Source organism: Pundamilia nyererei, unplaced genomic scaffold, assembly GCF_000239375.1.
Source record: "Pundamilia nyererei isolate P.nyererei 1_Seehausen unplaced genomic scaffold, PunNye1.0 scaffold00186, whole genome shotgun sequence".
NCBI classification, from domain to species: domain Eukaryota; kingdom Metazoa; phylum Chordata; class Actinopteri; order Cichliformes; family Cichlidae; genus Pundamilia; species Pundamilia nyererei.
In genome coordinates this window covers 512185-525985 of record NW_005187587.1, presented here as the reverse complement: position 1 = coordinate 525985, position 13801 = coordinate 512185, and the positions used below count along the sequence as shown (strand labels likewise).

At 42.1% G+C, this 13801-nt stretch overlaps 1 protein-coding gene across 6 annotated transcripts in view; it reads right to left on the bottom strand.

The window, feature by feature from the left end:
• trim2a (tripartite motif containing 2a) overlaps positions 1–13793 on the bottom strand; it is a 28207-nt gene extending 14414 nt beyond the window's left edge. The window contains exon 1 of one of the 6 annotated variants that reach the window (XM_013914317.1): positions 13750–13793. The gene's annotated coding sequence lies outside the window, so the exon portion shown is untranslated. Of the gene's footprint in view, positions 1–1248; positions 1397–1661; positions 1854–8002; positions 8195–12415; positions 12522–13749 lie in introns of those variants that run through there. The other 5 variants (XM_013914319.1, XM_013914316.1, XM_005746970.1 and 2 more) reach the window with 5 other exon arrangements.
• Positions 13794–13801: the final 8 nt, after the last annotated feature.

Below are 13801 nucleotides of genomic sequence, written 5' to 3'. Positions count from 1 at the left end.
ACCCTCAAGCTCCCAGGCCTCTGGTAGAGGACCCGAGCTTGAAGGATAAACCGCCCGCAGGGGCGTGCTGGGTGTTATATATGTATTTATTTATTTATTTATTTTTTATTTATTTATTTTTTTTAATTTTATTAAATTTTATTTTTTTTTAAGATTACCGGAGTGCTGATATTGTTAGAAATAGTCTGATTCAGGGGTGTCAAACATAGGGCCCGGGAACCAAAAACAACCCGGCAGAGTTTCCAATCTGGTCTACTGGACAGCTTTGGAAAATGTGAAGGAAGGGATAGATTTTGGACTTTTTAATGTAATTTTGGGAGTTTTACAGCTTTTCCTTTTCATAAAGTCTTCCCTCATTTCCATTCATAATACACCAAAGTAACAGAAGAAACAATTCAGTGACAGAACCTGCCACTTTATTCACTACTATAGAAATCAGTGCACGGTCAAGAAATAATTGCTCTCTATAGTATAACACATATTTATCCTGTGACCCCTGTGGTGGGTCTCAACCCTTATGTTGGTAACCGCTGCAGTAGCAGAGCAGCACCTGAGCCGCAGATGTGTTTGTCATGAAAAGGCACTTTAAGCACTAAATATTTGATGATGTGAAGTGAAAGCAAGGCACTCTGCATTCAGCACACATTAGTCAAACTACCAAGACAGCCGAGCAAAACTATTTCCAACTCAGCCCTCTGCTTTATCCCAGACAGCTTCTCCTGGCATCGTTTCATCCCTGCGATATTCCTGTTACATTATCCGGCAGCTAACTTAGACACGGAAAGTGTGTCAGTGCTTTTATTGTCTCATCACATTCAAGTTGGCCACAGAAACAGGCCACCTCTGCTGCTGGGAGGAAACCCCGAGGGACTGCACTCCTTTCTACAGTGCACGCTCTTTCTCCTCATCTCGTTTCCACTTAATCTCTCTCCTTTAGATACACATCTTCTCTCATATTCCTCTCTGGAAGCAGACGTGGGAGCCTGTAATGTTTTAAAGAAGCTCTCAGGCAAACTTCTCAGTATGCTAGGTGAATGGAAGCAAGCTCAGTGTTACTGCAACTGATATAAAAGCAGCAAGTTATCAACTGAGACTCATCACCAAGCTAATCTATCACTAAGAGGATGACCTACAGTAATACATATGTTTAGAACATAAATGAAAAGACACAGAAAATAAAAGCATCTGGCAGGATTCCAGCACAGACGTGCACGAACACAAGAGCTCAGATCTCTCTTAATGACTCACCAGCTCCACGGAGCAGATTAAGCAGATGCTCACAGCATCAAATCTGGGACTGCTTATACAAAAATAAAAAAATATGTAAATCCTGCAGAAAGCCACAGCAGGAAAACAGAAGCAGCGCCGCGCTGACGGTGCACAAGGTCGCAGCAGTCCCACAGCGCTTCACTCTTACATAATCAGATCCGCACCAGCTAAGCGGAATAATTCCTGCTGGATTGAGCCGTCATCCCACGCACAGAAGAGGGCGCACATGACAAAAAGGGGGGCCGTCAAAGAAGGAATTTAAACCAAATCAAAGCATCTTCTGTCATAGAAAGACTGTGAGAAACACTCATGCACAACAAAAGTGATTCCAGGGCAACAGCAGCTATTCCAGAGAGTTTCCTATAATCATAAGAGGATTATTAAAAACTTACAGTGATGCATTCACGGGACGATCAACAGGTGTCATCCACACAAGTGCACTTCAAATGAATGAAACACAGACAGCCTTCATCTTCTGAATCGTCCTTCAACTCATACCGGCTCTGACAGGAAATGATGCTTCCCTCCAGGTTGCAACAGAGAGCCAAACACGAGACGCCAGTGTGTGTGTGTGTGTGTGTGTGTGTGTGTGTGTGTGTGTGTGTGTGTGTGTGTGTGTGTGTGTGTGTGTGTGTGTGTGTGTGTGTGTGTGGGAGAGAGAGAGAACCAGCCAGTGTTTATGGGCGTGCACACACGTGAGCAAAGTTAAGGAGGAGCAGTTCAGCCGGATTGTATTTCAATTTTCTACATCATGTCCCCCCGCCCGCCCGCCCTCACTCCCTGCGTTACTTTCTCTCCTCCCATCACTTGCATTCCCTGCTCGCTCTGTCTCATCCATTCATCTCCCTCCTTCCTCTCTGTCTGAAGTAAATGCTGCTTCACTGCAGCGCGGTGAGCAAGAAAGCGCAGCATCCGGAGCATGTGAGCGAGCACTGGCTGACGCCTGGTTACCTAACAAATGGGAAAAAAGGGACAGCACTTAAGGGTCTCCGTCACAGCCAATAGAGATGAAGCCACAGGGATCTTTCTGCGTGCGAGTGTGCGTGCGTGCAGGCTGCTGACTCACTGTACATGCAGAGACTGAAAATGAGCACAAGGAAAAGTCACACACTGTATATGAAGAGAGGGAGGAGAGATGACAGAGAGTAAACATTGCAGAGAGAAAGGAAGTACGGTGAGACGTGTGCTTCAAGTGTGGACACAAAGGACACACTGCCTCTCCCGTTTAAGAGACAGAAATAGAGAAAGGTGATAAAACGCTGAGGTGAAACGCATTTTCTGCCTGTTTTTTCTCACTGCACTGCAGCTCTGTCGCAGCTCTTTGGTCACTGCTTTCTGTATACGCAAGAATGGATGACTTAAACAATGACACAAAGCTTTAACCTTCAGACAACCTCAAACACCGACCACTCTGTGGACATCATCTGGGGGGTTTTCCACCAAGAAAACCAGAGGCGATTTGAGTATTTGGTTAGTAAGAGGACAGATTTAAAGGCCTAATGGTGGGTGACTCCAGCAGGTCCGTCACCGTACTCTCTGAAAACTGTTCAGTGGTTAGAGAGTGAGACAGAGAGAAACCACCAGCTTTCCAATTAGTGGATGGCCTGCTCTACCTCCAGTCCATCACAGGTCCAACACACAGAGCACATTTAGAATCACCAATTAATTCATCCATCAGTCTTGTCTCTAGACTGTGGGAGGAAGCTGGAGTACCTGGACCGATAGCAGTCATTTTGCTTCCTTGGCACTAACAATTCCGAGGGATACTGTGTAGAATACACATGAAAAAAAACTGGCTGCAAGTATGATGTTACATGATACTTGCAGCACCCCCCCCCCCTTCAGTTCTTAAATTTTCTTATTTCAGTTCCACGTCAAACACAGTTGTGTCGATGGAGTTTTTTCACAGAGTTAAGCATGCCTGGCAGCTCCACAGCTGTTCCAGTGATCTCATCTCAGCCTCTGCCAAACTCAGTGAGCTCAGTCAATCAGAGGACGCAGAACAAGAAAACTTAATGCGGGAAAAAGAATGAAATGCTGTGTGGGTGCACACCAGTGACAACAATCAGTCTCTAAAGCTTCATCTTAGATTCAGCACTATGAAGGATAAGGCCGTGTGATCTTATATGTTCTGTTCTGACTTGCAGCTCAGTGGCATTCGGACCCAAACTGGTTCCTTTATTTCTGGCTTTAGATTCATTACTAGTATTCATTCTTTATCGATACTGAAGTTTATAAAGTTTGGTTGTTTCTGTGTTTAGTGTTTTACTCGTTGACTGTACTTAGCTGCTGTATGGATTTGCTGCCCTTCTTGGCCAGGACACTGTTGTAAAGGAGATTTTTAATCTCAACACTTTATTTTCTACTGGCTACAAAGATACATTTACTAAATCAGTCTTCGGCCGAATGGACAGTATATTATATGGCAAATTTTTTTGCTGAATTTGGCATAATTTCTATTAAAGAAAATTTTACAATATTACCGCACATGTCATTTAAAGAAATCCAGGCATGTAATAATAAAAAGAGTTCTCCACGATCCTAGTAGTGTTTAAAATCTATTCACTGAGTGGTTATAGAGGCTGCCTTCGATTTGGATAATGCAAATCACAGCCAGCGAACATGCCTTAAATAGTTTGCTTTTGCTTCCTTAAAGGCACAGGCTGAAATCAAACCTGTCTCTCAAATGTTCAAACTGATGATGTATTTTTGATGCTCTTAAATGCTCGACTATATCAATAGTGTTTGTAAACAAAGCAGAAAAATGCAGATATTTTCAGTTATGGTGAGCAGTCTAACAGGTCACATGGTTTACTATTTTTAATAATCCATGTAAATCTCTGCAATGATGCCTTTAAACACACTGTGCAAACTGAAAAACTGCAGCATTACATTGCTAGGATTTAAGGAAGGCAACATCAGGTTACATCAGGCCCGACTTGGAGCCAACACACAGGAGTAAATATGTCAGATAACCTGTTTAAGCTGCTGTAACGTTCACGCCAACACCATTATCCCTCACAAACAAATAGCAGCAAAGCAACTCTAACTCAAAAACATTTCAAACTTCTACAGGAGAGATTAATAGAGAAAATAAAGTTGTAGTTTTCAACCATTTCCACTCACTCACCATGACGAAGTAGAAACACACACTGTTTACTGCGTTTTACTTTATAAGCTGCTTTCTGTGTTACGCTGCCGTCTAACCCGCAGTTCTTTCCAGAGCACCGACTCGAGCAGTTTCCACCGCTTCTCTCGGTTTCTAAACACACAAAACGCTGCACAGTGACGACACTGCACAGGCTGACTGATCGCTTTCAAATTGCAAACAACAAGTGTGAAGACAAGAAAGATGGTTTCTCGATTTTCAGTAAGTATGACCACAGTGTTTTTGGTTTGACACACTTCACCTGCCTATTACTGAGCTATTAATGTCATTTTTATGATGGAAAAGTTTGTCAGGTCCAAGAGTCCGGTCACAGGTGGGTTCAGTGTTATGTCAGCTGGTTATGAAATCGACTGGGGGGGAAAAAAAGAGTCCACAGAGCTACTTTACTTCTCCTTTATCCAAGATCAGTAAATTGAAGTAAATTTGGATATTATTTGGATTTGGATAATATATAGAGTTATGCAGGGATTTCACTGAAATGTTAAATGTGATTTGGGACAGACATCCTCTCTGCTTTTACGATTAGCCTTCCTTTTTGATAACACGTTAGTTAGGGCTCAGTCAGGTGACCCTGAACCCTCCCTTAGTTATGCTACAATAAGTCTGGGCTGCTGGGAGGGGTTCGCATGATGCACTGAGTGTTTCTTCTTCACTGTGTTTTCTACATTTAATTATTAGTTATTATTAATCTCTGTCTCTCTTCCACAGCATGTCTTTGCCCCGTCTTCCTGTCCTCACCTCAGCCGGTCGAAGCACATGGCCTCCCTGAGCCTGATTCTGCCGGAGGTTTCTTCCTGTTAAAAGGGAGTTTTTCCTTCCCACTGTCACCAAAGTGCTTGCCTAATGTGCTTGCCTCACAGGGGGTTGCCAAATTGTTGGGGTTTTCTCAGTATTATTGCAGGATCTTTACCTTCAGTATAAAGCAGCTTGAGATGACTGTTGTTGTGATTTAATGTAAATTAAATCGAAGTGAATTGAATTGAAAGGTCATCAGGATTCATTTTGTGGAAAAGCATGAATGTTTCTGTAACTTTTTCCACGCATGTCCTGCAGCTGTGAACTTTTCTAGTCATTACCCAGCAACACTAACTAGTACAAAGTCTCTGTGTTGATGTGATTTGAAACAGCACTGAAGCATGCTGTGTGCCGCATATGAGAAAAGGTTTCTTTGGACAATGATTCTCCTGACTCTGTCTGAAGTTCATGTGTGAAAACAGCTTACGTGTGTGAAGACTTCCAGCCATTCAGACCCTATTATAGAAAAGTACCAAAGCAAAGGTCACTGGTCTTGCTCGAGTTATTTGAAGCAAACGATCTATGGCCCTTTTCATTACAGATCGCTCGACGCAGTTTTTACGATTTTCCGTTAAGTGGTATTATCTGGTCCCAGGTACTTTTTTTATCTACTCGGTTGAGACTCCAGGATGCTTCTTCACATCCAGTTAGCAGTGGGGATTCCCAGACAGATATGAAATGGTGTTACTCGTCAACTCAGGTGACCCTGATGGCTCAGATGTGACCTCAACAGCTATACTTTATGTAAAAAACACCATCAGATTCAATGAGTTGTGGAGGTAAATAAGAAAATAACATTTCCCATCACTTCAAGCCTTCATGTTTTTATGAGCGAAGCTACTTGCCTCCCAGCAAGTATAAAGTGCTTTTATGTTCTGTTTTTTCTGACGTACACTGATGATATTTTGCCATTAATGCAAAAGACACTGAGTTTATGAGCAAAAATGCACCATGCTAAGGCTTCACATTTACTGCACAAGCATGACAGAGATGTGTAAGTACAGAAAAGGCTGTCCTTGCTTGTCTGTCTGCCATCCATCCATTCTGGGGACATGTGGGATGACTTTAAATTTCAAAGAGACATTTAAATGCTGGCTCATTAAAGTCGGACAAGCACAAAAAAAAAAAGATCTGGCAGTTTGGACTGACTGCAGAATGACATCATCCCATTTATCATGGCCTGCATGACCGTAATGACTACTTATAGTAAAGTGACAAATGGCCTCCCACTTAGCTGCCTGGCAACTGTCTTCATTATGCCTGAAATCACTATGATCACGTTCAGGAGCAGACAACATGGACAAAGCCTAAGCTGACTGTGCTGCCTATAAAGTACGGACTCCACGTTTGATTATTATACCTTTTACTGTTTATGTGCTCAACTTTGTTCCCTCTCTTCCACTTATTGTATTTTAAGCCATGTTTGCATGCAAAGCCCGGAGGCTCCGTTTGCTCCGTTTCAGAGGAATTTGGGGCTTTCCATGCTTTTAATGCTGAAAAGGGTGACATAAGCCCCCAAACGAATTATGAAAACTCTCTCATGTTTTCACCCATAATCCAAAGCATCCACTGGGGGCAGGATGATGAGAGATTACAGAGGCAAACGCACGTCTTCAGGGTGAATGTCCTCTTATCCAGTTCCACATCCACCAACGCCACCACAAATTTGAAAACACAGACGGTTAAAGTTTCTAAACCTTCCGTTTGGGCAGATTAAAGACATTTTTCAGCGTGGGCAAAGTGTCATTTGGAGAATTGTGGATTAATTCTTTTGAGAATTAAGTTTAAGTTTGTTTTTTGGCTGATCCAACTTGGATTATTTTAAGAAAACGGAGCTCTGAATAAAGAAGGAAACTCCGTGTCGCTGCGTCACTCTGCTGTATATCTGCCAACCACGCACTCTGGGGGCACGAGATAAGACAATGCTCTGTGTGTCAGAGTGTGCGTGCTAACGGCTGACCTCAAATAAGGCTTACAGATGTGGAAGGGCATGGCCGCTACAAACTGTCCATGGTGCACATCTGTCAGGGAGAGCTCAGTGACGCTTGACTCAATGTGCAGACAAAACACTCTCCCTCAGTGAATGAGTGACAAGACAAAAGAGAAAGCTGGTTTTTGGTTTGGTTGATCTTTAATCCTCAGAGTTTGTACTGATCACACTTTGTACTTTCAGTAAAATGAGTTTGTAAATTTGCAAGATATGATTTTTTTGTGAGAATACATCTTTCACATTCACTGATACTGTGTAAAGTATAAAAACATGTGGTAGGTCCTTTGTTTCCTTGGCTGTTAGTTACACATCTGAGACCTCTGAGAAAAACTTGGAGTTTCATGAATAACCTTAACTTCCTCCTCGGCACAGAGTACAACGTAAACATGTCGCACCTGCAGCTTCTAAAGTCAAATCAGCATCAGCCAGTGAGCATTGTAAACAGGAAGCAGCAGGAAATGAACAGATGTGCCATTACAGCACGTCTGCCCGAAGTAAATAACAGGTATTTCTCCACACCTGAGACCACAAGACGTGCAGCAGGAACCTGTATTTCTTGTATCAGCAGATTTCCAGTGTAACAGCCTGAAGTTACAGCAGCATCTTTTTAATCATCTCTTTCCTGTTACAGATGCCAAACAACTTTTCAGTGCTGTGCGCTGGACTGTTCGAACACAGCGCTGTTATAGCTTCTGCCTTTAATTAATCATAAATCTTTCCTTCCTCTTGTTACCCGCTCTTTCCAGCCCTCCTACCCACATTCAGAACATCCCACTTACTTCAACTCCATGGCTGCTCTCCTCTTCTGTTCTCTCTCTTCACTGAGGCGGAAAACAAACGCTGCTCTTCGTCACCTAATTCTCCACATGTATGATATGCTGTATTATGTCCAGGAGGCAGTGACAAGAAGGCATGTGAGAGGCCTGAGCTGCTACAATAATCCAAACAGACTGACAGGAGGCCAACGGGTGAGCGGAGACGGAGGGGGAGGACAGTACAGTGGTGTAGAGGAAGACAACAGACCAATCACAGGAGCTAGGGAGGCTGAAGAAGGCTGGGCTTAAAGCCTGTGCTGCTCTTTAACCCCCAGTGAGGGCAGAAGCTCAACTAGCATGGAGCAGAGACAGATAAGGAGTGACAGAGGACGGGGCTGCTGACAGAAACAGACACAATCAAATGTGCCAGCAGTGGCCAAAGGATTTCATTATTTGCAGAGTCCAAATGCTGTCCCAGGTGCAAATGATTATAAGAAAACTCCCTAAATGACACAAAAGTAATTAAAGCTAGTCATTTTTACATTAAGATGTTAGTGCGAAGGCACAGGACACCACTCCCACCTTTTTACGAGGAGTTTTATCCTGATTTGAGGTAAAGGTGCTACAAGTTGCACTAGAAAAACTATCAAAGCAAAAATGTCTGCACAGAGTAGTTTAACTAGATAAACTAAGAGTTAAAACAAACTGCAGGCAGATCCAAAACTCACTGATCCAAACGTTAAAGAGCAACAGCCAACCAAAGTCATAGTAATTGAAACAAGATGGTCCCAGAAAGCCATAATAACTGTAACAGTCCTCTAAGTGATGACCACAGTGCAATCATATGCTGAACACTACGGTTCAAAGAGCAGAAATGCAGTTATTAATCAGCGGTGCGTTGGTATCTGTTTGCCTCCAGATGAGGCAAAGTTGGAAGATAAGTTCAACATGAAGCAGACGTTATGTGTGCAGTCATTCCTCCAGCGAAAAAGAACCTAAAACCTCCAAAATGACCATGAAATTCATGCTCACGGATGTAAACTTACGACCACAGCTGTACATATGAGGCTCTAAAATTCCTTTTCAGTTTTCCATTCAGCACCATGAATCTTAATATGCAGGCTTATTTTTTAGTATAAACGGCTCAACTGTGTTTTAGTGTGATCTTACTGATTGTTTTTGTGTCACGTTTCCAAAAACACGATAATAAAATGAGCATCCTGTTCTGACGCTTGCAGCCAAGAGGGCAGCCTTCCTCTTATTGTTTGCACATCTTTCACGTTTATACCTTGGCAGAGACACATTAGCTGTTCCACCATAACAAAAAAAATCACTCATGATGCGTTATCGGGCTGTATACACCCACACCCACACTTTCCTACAGACAGGAAGACACTCTCACATAACACAGACATGTAGCTCCCCCCAGAGTGGTTCCTATTTCTTGAAAGCTTTAATCTTATTGGCAGGCAAAAACAAATGTTTGTGGTAATTATCCAAATGCATCTGCTTCCCCCCGACTCCCACTTAAATGGATTACTTAAGCATTGAAAATGACGTTATACAGTAACAGGAGCACTGTGATTCAATCCTCTTTCAGATTTATTTCACTGTGTCACACAGAGTAACAGGAAACCACCAGCTGAATATGTGAAAGAAGAAGAAGAAATGCGCTGTAACTACTGATCTTTTAATCTGTAATGGCTCGTTGCATTGTATGCTAAATCTAACAAACGAGTTCCTTGAGACATGCTTCAGTATTTTCTCCTAAATACTGACTAAATACTGTTTACTCAACCTGAACAATAAAGAAAAGTGAAAGAACAATTGTTACTTGCTATGAATAACCCATTTTGATTGATTAATGTTTTGTCTTCATTGCTCTCCAGAAAGGTAAATAAACGTAAAACTGCTAATTAGTTTAAGCTCACGTGTTTATTTTGGTTATTAGGCTGGTTCAGGTTCCTCTTACATTGCAGTCTCCTCCCTTCCTTTCAACCTCCACTCACATCTTGCATCAGGTGACCTCCATAGGTCACATGACAGGGTGGGAAACTGTGCATTACTTGATAAGAAAGACGTATGATGTCATCACTATTGTACTGTATCCTATATTGTGACTGACAATACCCTTGACACAAAAAATATATATGTTTGCAGCCTTAATGCTCATAATGGTACAAATGGCTCTCTGTGCAAATATGTTCAAAGATAGTAAGTGAAAGGTTTTCACAGCACATATAACTACAATGTGTGTTGCCTTTAACTTGTAGCATTACATCAGAGCTCCTCATTATTTGGAGATGACCAAAAGATAATGTCACCTCTTGCATGCTAGATCAGAAATAGATCAGAAGGATTTTTATGACTGATACCGATATTTGGTGATTTAAAAATTCCATATGTATGGAATCTGGAGAACCTGTTTATAACACATAAACAGATTCTCCAATCATTCGGTACGTGTAATTATTTATTTACTTATTCCCACTCCGCTTGAATCTGCTTGGATTAGCTGTTAGTTGTTGTGCGTGGAAAATTGCAGAGTGCCCCCTGGTGGACACACCATGCAACATCAGCACTAATAGTAGGCTCACCAACACACTTCATGCACATAATCTACAATGTGTTTGTTTGCCCTTTCAAAAACGATGTCACTCAGAAGTCCTTCGTTCTCCTGTTGATTTGCAGTCACAGAAATGATTCAGATGCACTCAGAGCTACTACAGAGTAAAGAGTGACTAAGCTGGTTGTTGTTCTAGCTTAATCACTTAGCTTTAACCACACAGACTCTGAGCTCTGGCAGAGCTCAAAGCGCTGGGTCCATTGATCCTGAGGGGTGACAATGTCACAGTGCAGCAGTGCAGAACAGCAAGCCTTCGGGGTTTTAGTCACTGTACGAGAAAAACATCAATACTAACACCACCAGCCGACATGTAATGGAAAAATATGTCAGTCGATATTGGGGTTATTTGCTGACTGATACTGTAACAAAGCTACATTTGCCTTAATGAGCGTCTATGTTGCAAATGATCTTAAAATTTTCTATATATTTATGGCTAAACAGATGTTTTGTCATGAAACTTGCTATTAGGTTTGTGCTACTTTATTGCTTATTCATAGTTTTTTTTCTCTCACATGTATTCTCATATTCAAACTTTGTATATTTAAAAACAGTAAGTAATTTCTTTGACGTGGATGAGAATGAGGGATGGATTTGAGGGAAAATAAGTGTTTTGCAACTGCTGACACTACACACTGCGTATCAAGACAACGTACCTCAACTATTCTTTAAGTATCACGAGTGATTAAACACATTTATTGACAAAATGCATTCTACATTTCACTAAAGACTGTTCACTGTGTAGACAAACTGTTCAATGTAAATTTAATCTGAAGGACTTTCTTTTAAGGACTCCAGTTTAGCTCCCAGGGTGAGCAGGGAGCGATACGTTGGCCAGGGTTTGACTCTGACCTGCGGCCCTTTGCTGCACTCTCTGCTTTCTATTCCACTCTTTACTTCACTATCCAATAAAAGCAAAAACAACATTTTAAACTGTCGTTTCATACAGAAACAGTAAGTGTTGCACTGATCGGAGTCAGGATTCTGTGCACAGAGTGGGAATTTTTTGAGGATTACGGTAACTCGATGCAGAGTTAGAGGTGTTTCGGATTTGTGTTATTCCCTGTTTTATCTTTTTAAGATTGTTGCTTGGACGTGCTGCCTTTACCCCCAAAGTTATTTCATGGACATATGTGGGTTCCTTCATCACTACTTCGTCATTAAGAGGAATTGAGAAGTAGTGATGTGTAGAGACTCCTAGGGTGGCTTTTGCATTTTGAAGGTGCAAAACAGAAACAGAAGGTCTAGGCCAGGGGTGGAGAACTCCAGGCCTCAAGGACCAGTGTCCTGCAGGTTTTAGATATCACCATGGGTCAACATATCTGAATCAAACAATTAGTTCATTAGCAGGCCTCTGGAGAACATCGAGACATGTTGAGGATGTAATTGCCCATATAAATCAACTGTGTTGGATCAAGTACACATCTAAAACCTGCAGGACACTGGCTCTTGAGGCCTGGAGTTCCCCCAACCCTGGTTTAGGCTGTAAAAAATCAAAATCAAAATAACAAACCAATCAGGCTAAGAGCAGAAACACTAGCAGTGAAAACATTTAAATCAAATCTTGGGGAGGAAACAACAAAAGAAAAAATAGACAGAGATGAGCTTGGAAACAAAGACTCCTGGACATCTATGGAAGACAAGAATGGTGGATGACCACACATCCATTGAAATGAAGAAACCTCTATATGGTTAGACACATAATAATCCCATAAAGAGAAGAATTCACAACAATAATCACAGAGGTTTCAACAAACTATTCATCAGACTTAAGAACACAAAGCCCAGATGACACGATTCATTTCCCAGTTTACCTTTTCTGGACAGATGAGACTAATGTCAGCTTCAATCAAAACGATGAGGTAGGCTCGGAACAGCTCACGATCAGGTGGGATGTGATGGATGGGCACGTGTGGCGTCCGGTGCCACTTAGTCACATGATGGGAAAAAGAAGCTTGAAGATGAATTCCTTCTTTCCAAAACACTCACGTTTCCCGATTAGCACGAGGATGATGCTCCACTGCAGCGGTGGCAGAACTGTGCAGCCCTTACCACACCACTTTCTACTTTTTGTTCCCACAACCATTTACTGCATTGAAGCATCTCTGATGTCACAACAGAAAGAACAGCCCGCCATAGGAAAACTACTGCTTGGACATCAAAGACTCTCTCGCACAGAGCCAGGATAAGAGAGAGGAGTGGACAGGCTTATGTAATCACACATTAATCCATGACAATGACGTGAATGTGGCTTGCTGATGAGCCATTGAGACAATCCACTGTGAATAATGATGGCAATGTCGTAGAAACTCCCAAAATGAATGTAAAACCCCAGCAGTGTAACAGACTTCTCTGGTCACATTTGATCAAAGGATTCATTTGGTATTCAATTGAAGTTTCTTATATCTGTAAACTGACTGCAGAGGGAGAGCACAAGTCCAAGGGTCACTTTTTAGCATGTTTAATTTCTAAAATCAACACACAGTGTATAAACTGTTCAACTAGGTGTACATGGTGTCAAAATGTCAATTCAAGATTTAGTTATTTCATTTATTCCCTGAAAAATTACTGTTACTGTTTTTATTTAAATAAATCACTAACTCAGCCGAATCTGCAGAAATGCTCTCATCTCAGTGTTTTTAATGACTCCTGCTAAAATCAGATGACTTCTGAATGAATCCGACGGTCAGACACGTTTCACTGCAGAAATAACAGCAGCTTGTCACAAGCAGCAGAGAATCAGGTGCAGTGCGGCGACTCACGCCAGACTCTGCGCTGTGACAACTCAACTTTAAGATCAAGCCTGAAGTTTAAACTGAAAATACTCACAGAGAACTACACGTGCAGACAACACACGCGCTGAAAACGCCAAACAAAATCCCACGGTGCCTCGCAACTCATGCGATCCTTCCTCCCCAGCGCTCACCACGAGCGCATCAGTGGTTCATTCAAGTTTTCGCAGATTGAAGATGCGGACGTAGGCGCGCTGTTGTCCCGCTGCAGACCTGCGCTCTTACTAAACCAGCAACTGGACATCTGCACTTTATATGATTGGATTCATTTTAACACAGAGATGTGAATCCTCTAAAGCTTTGACTGCGTTAAGCCAAATCCTAAAGCACACACACAGCTGATGTTTACCACTTACCCAAAGGCAGACTTATCCGCGAAAACTGAGGATGTTTCAAGCAGTTATCGTC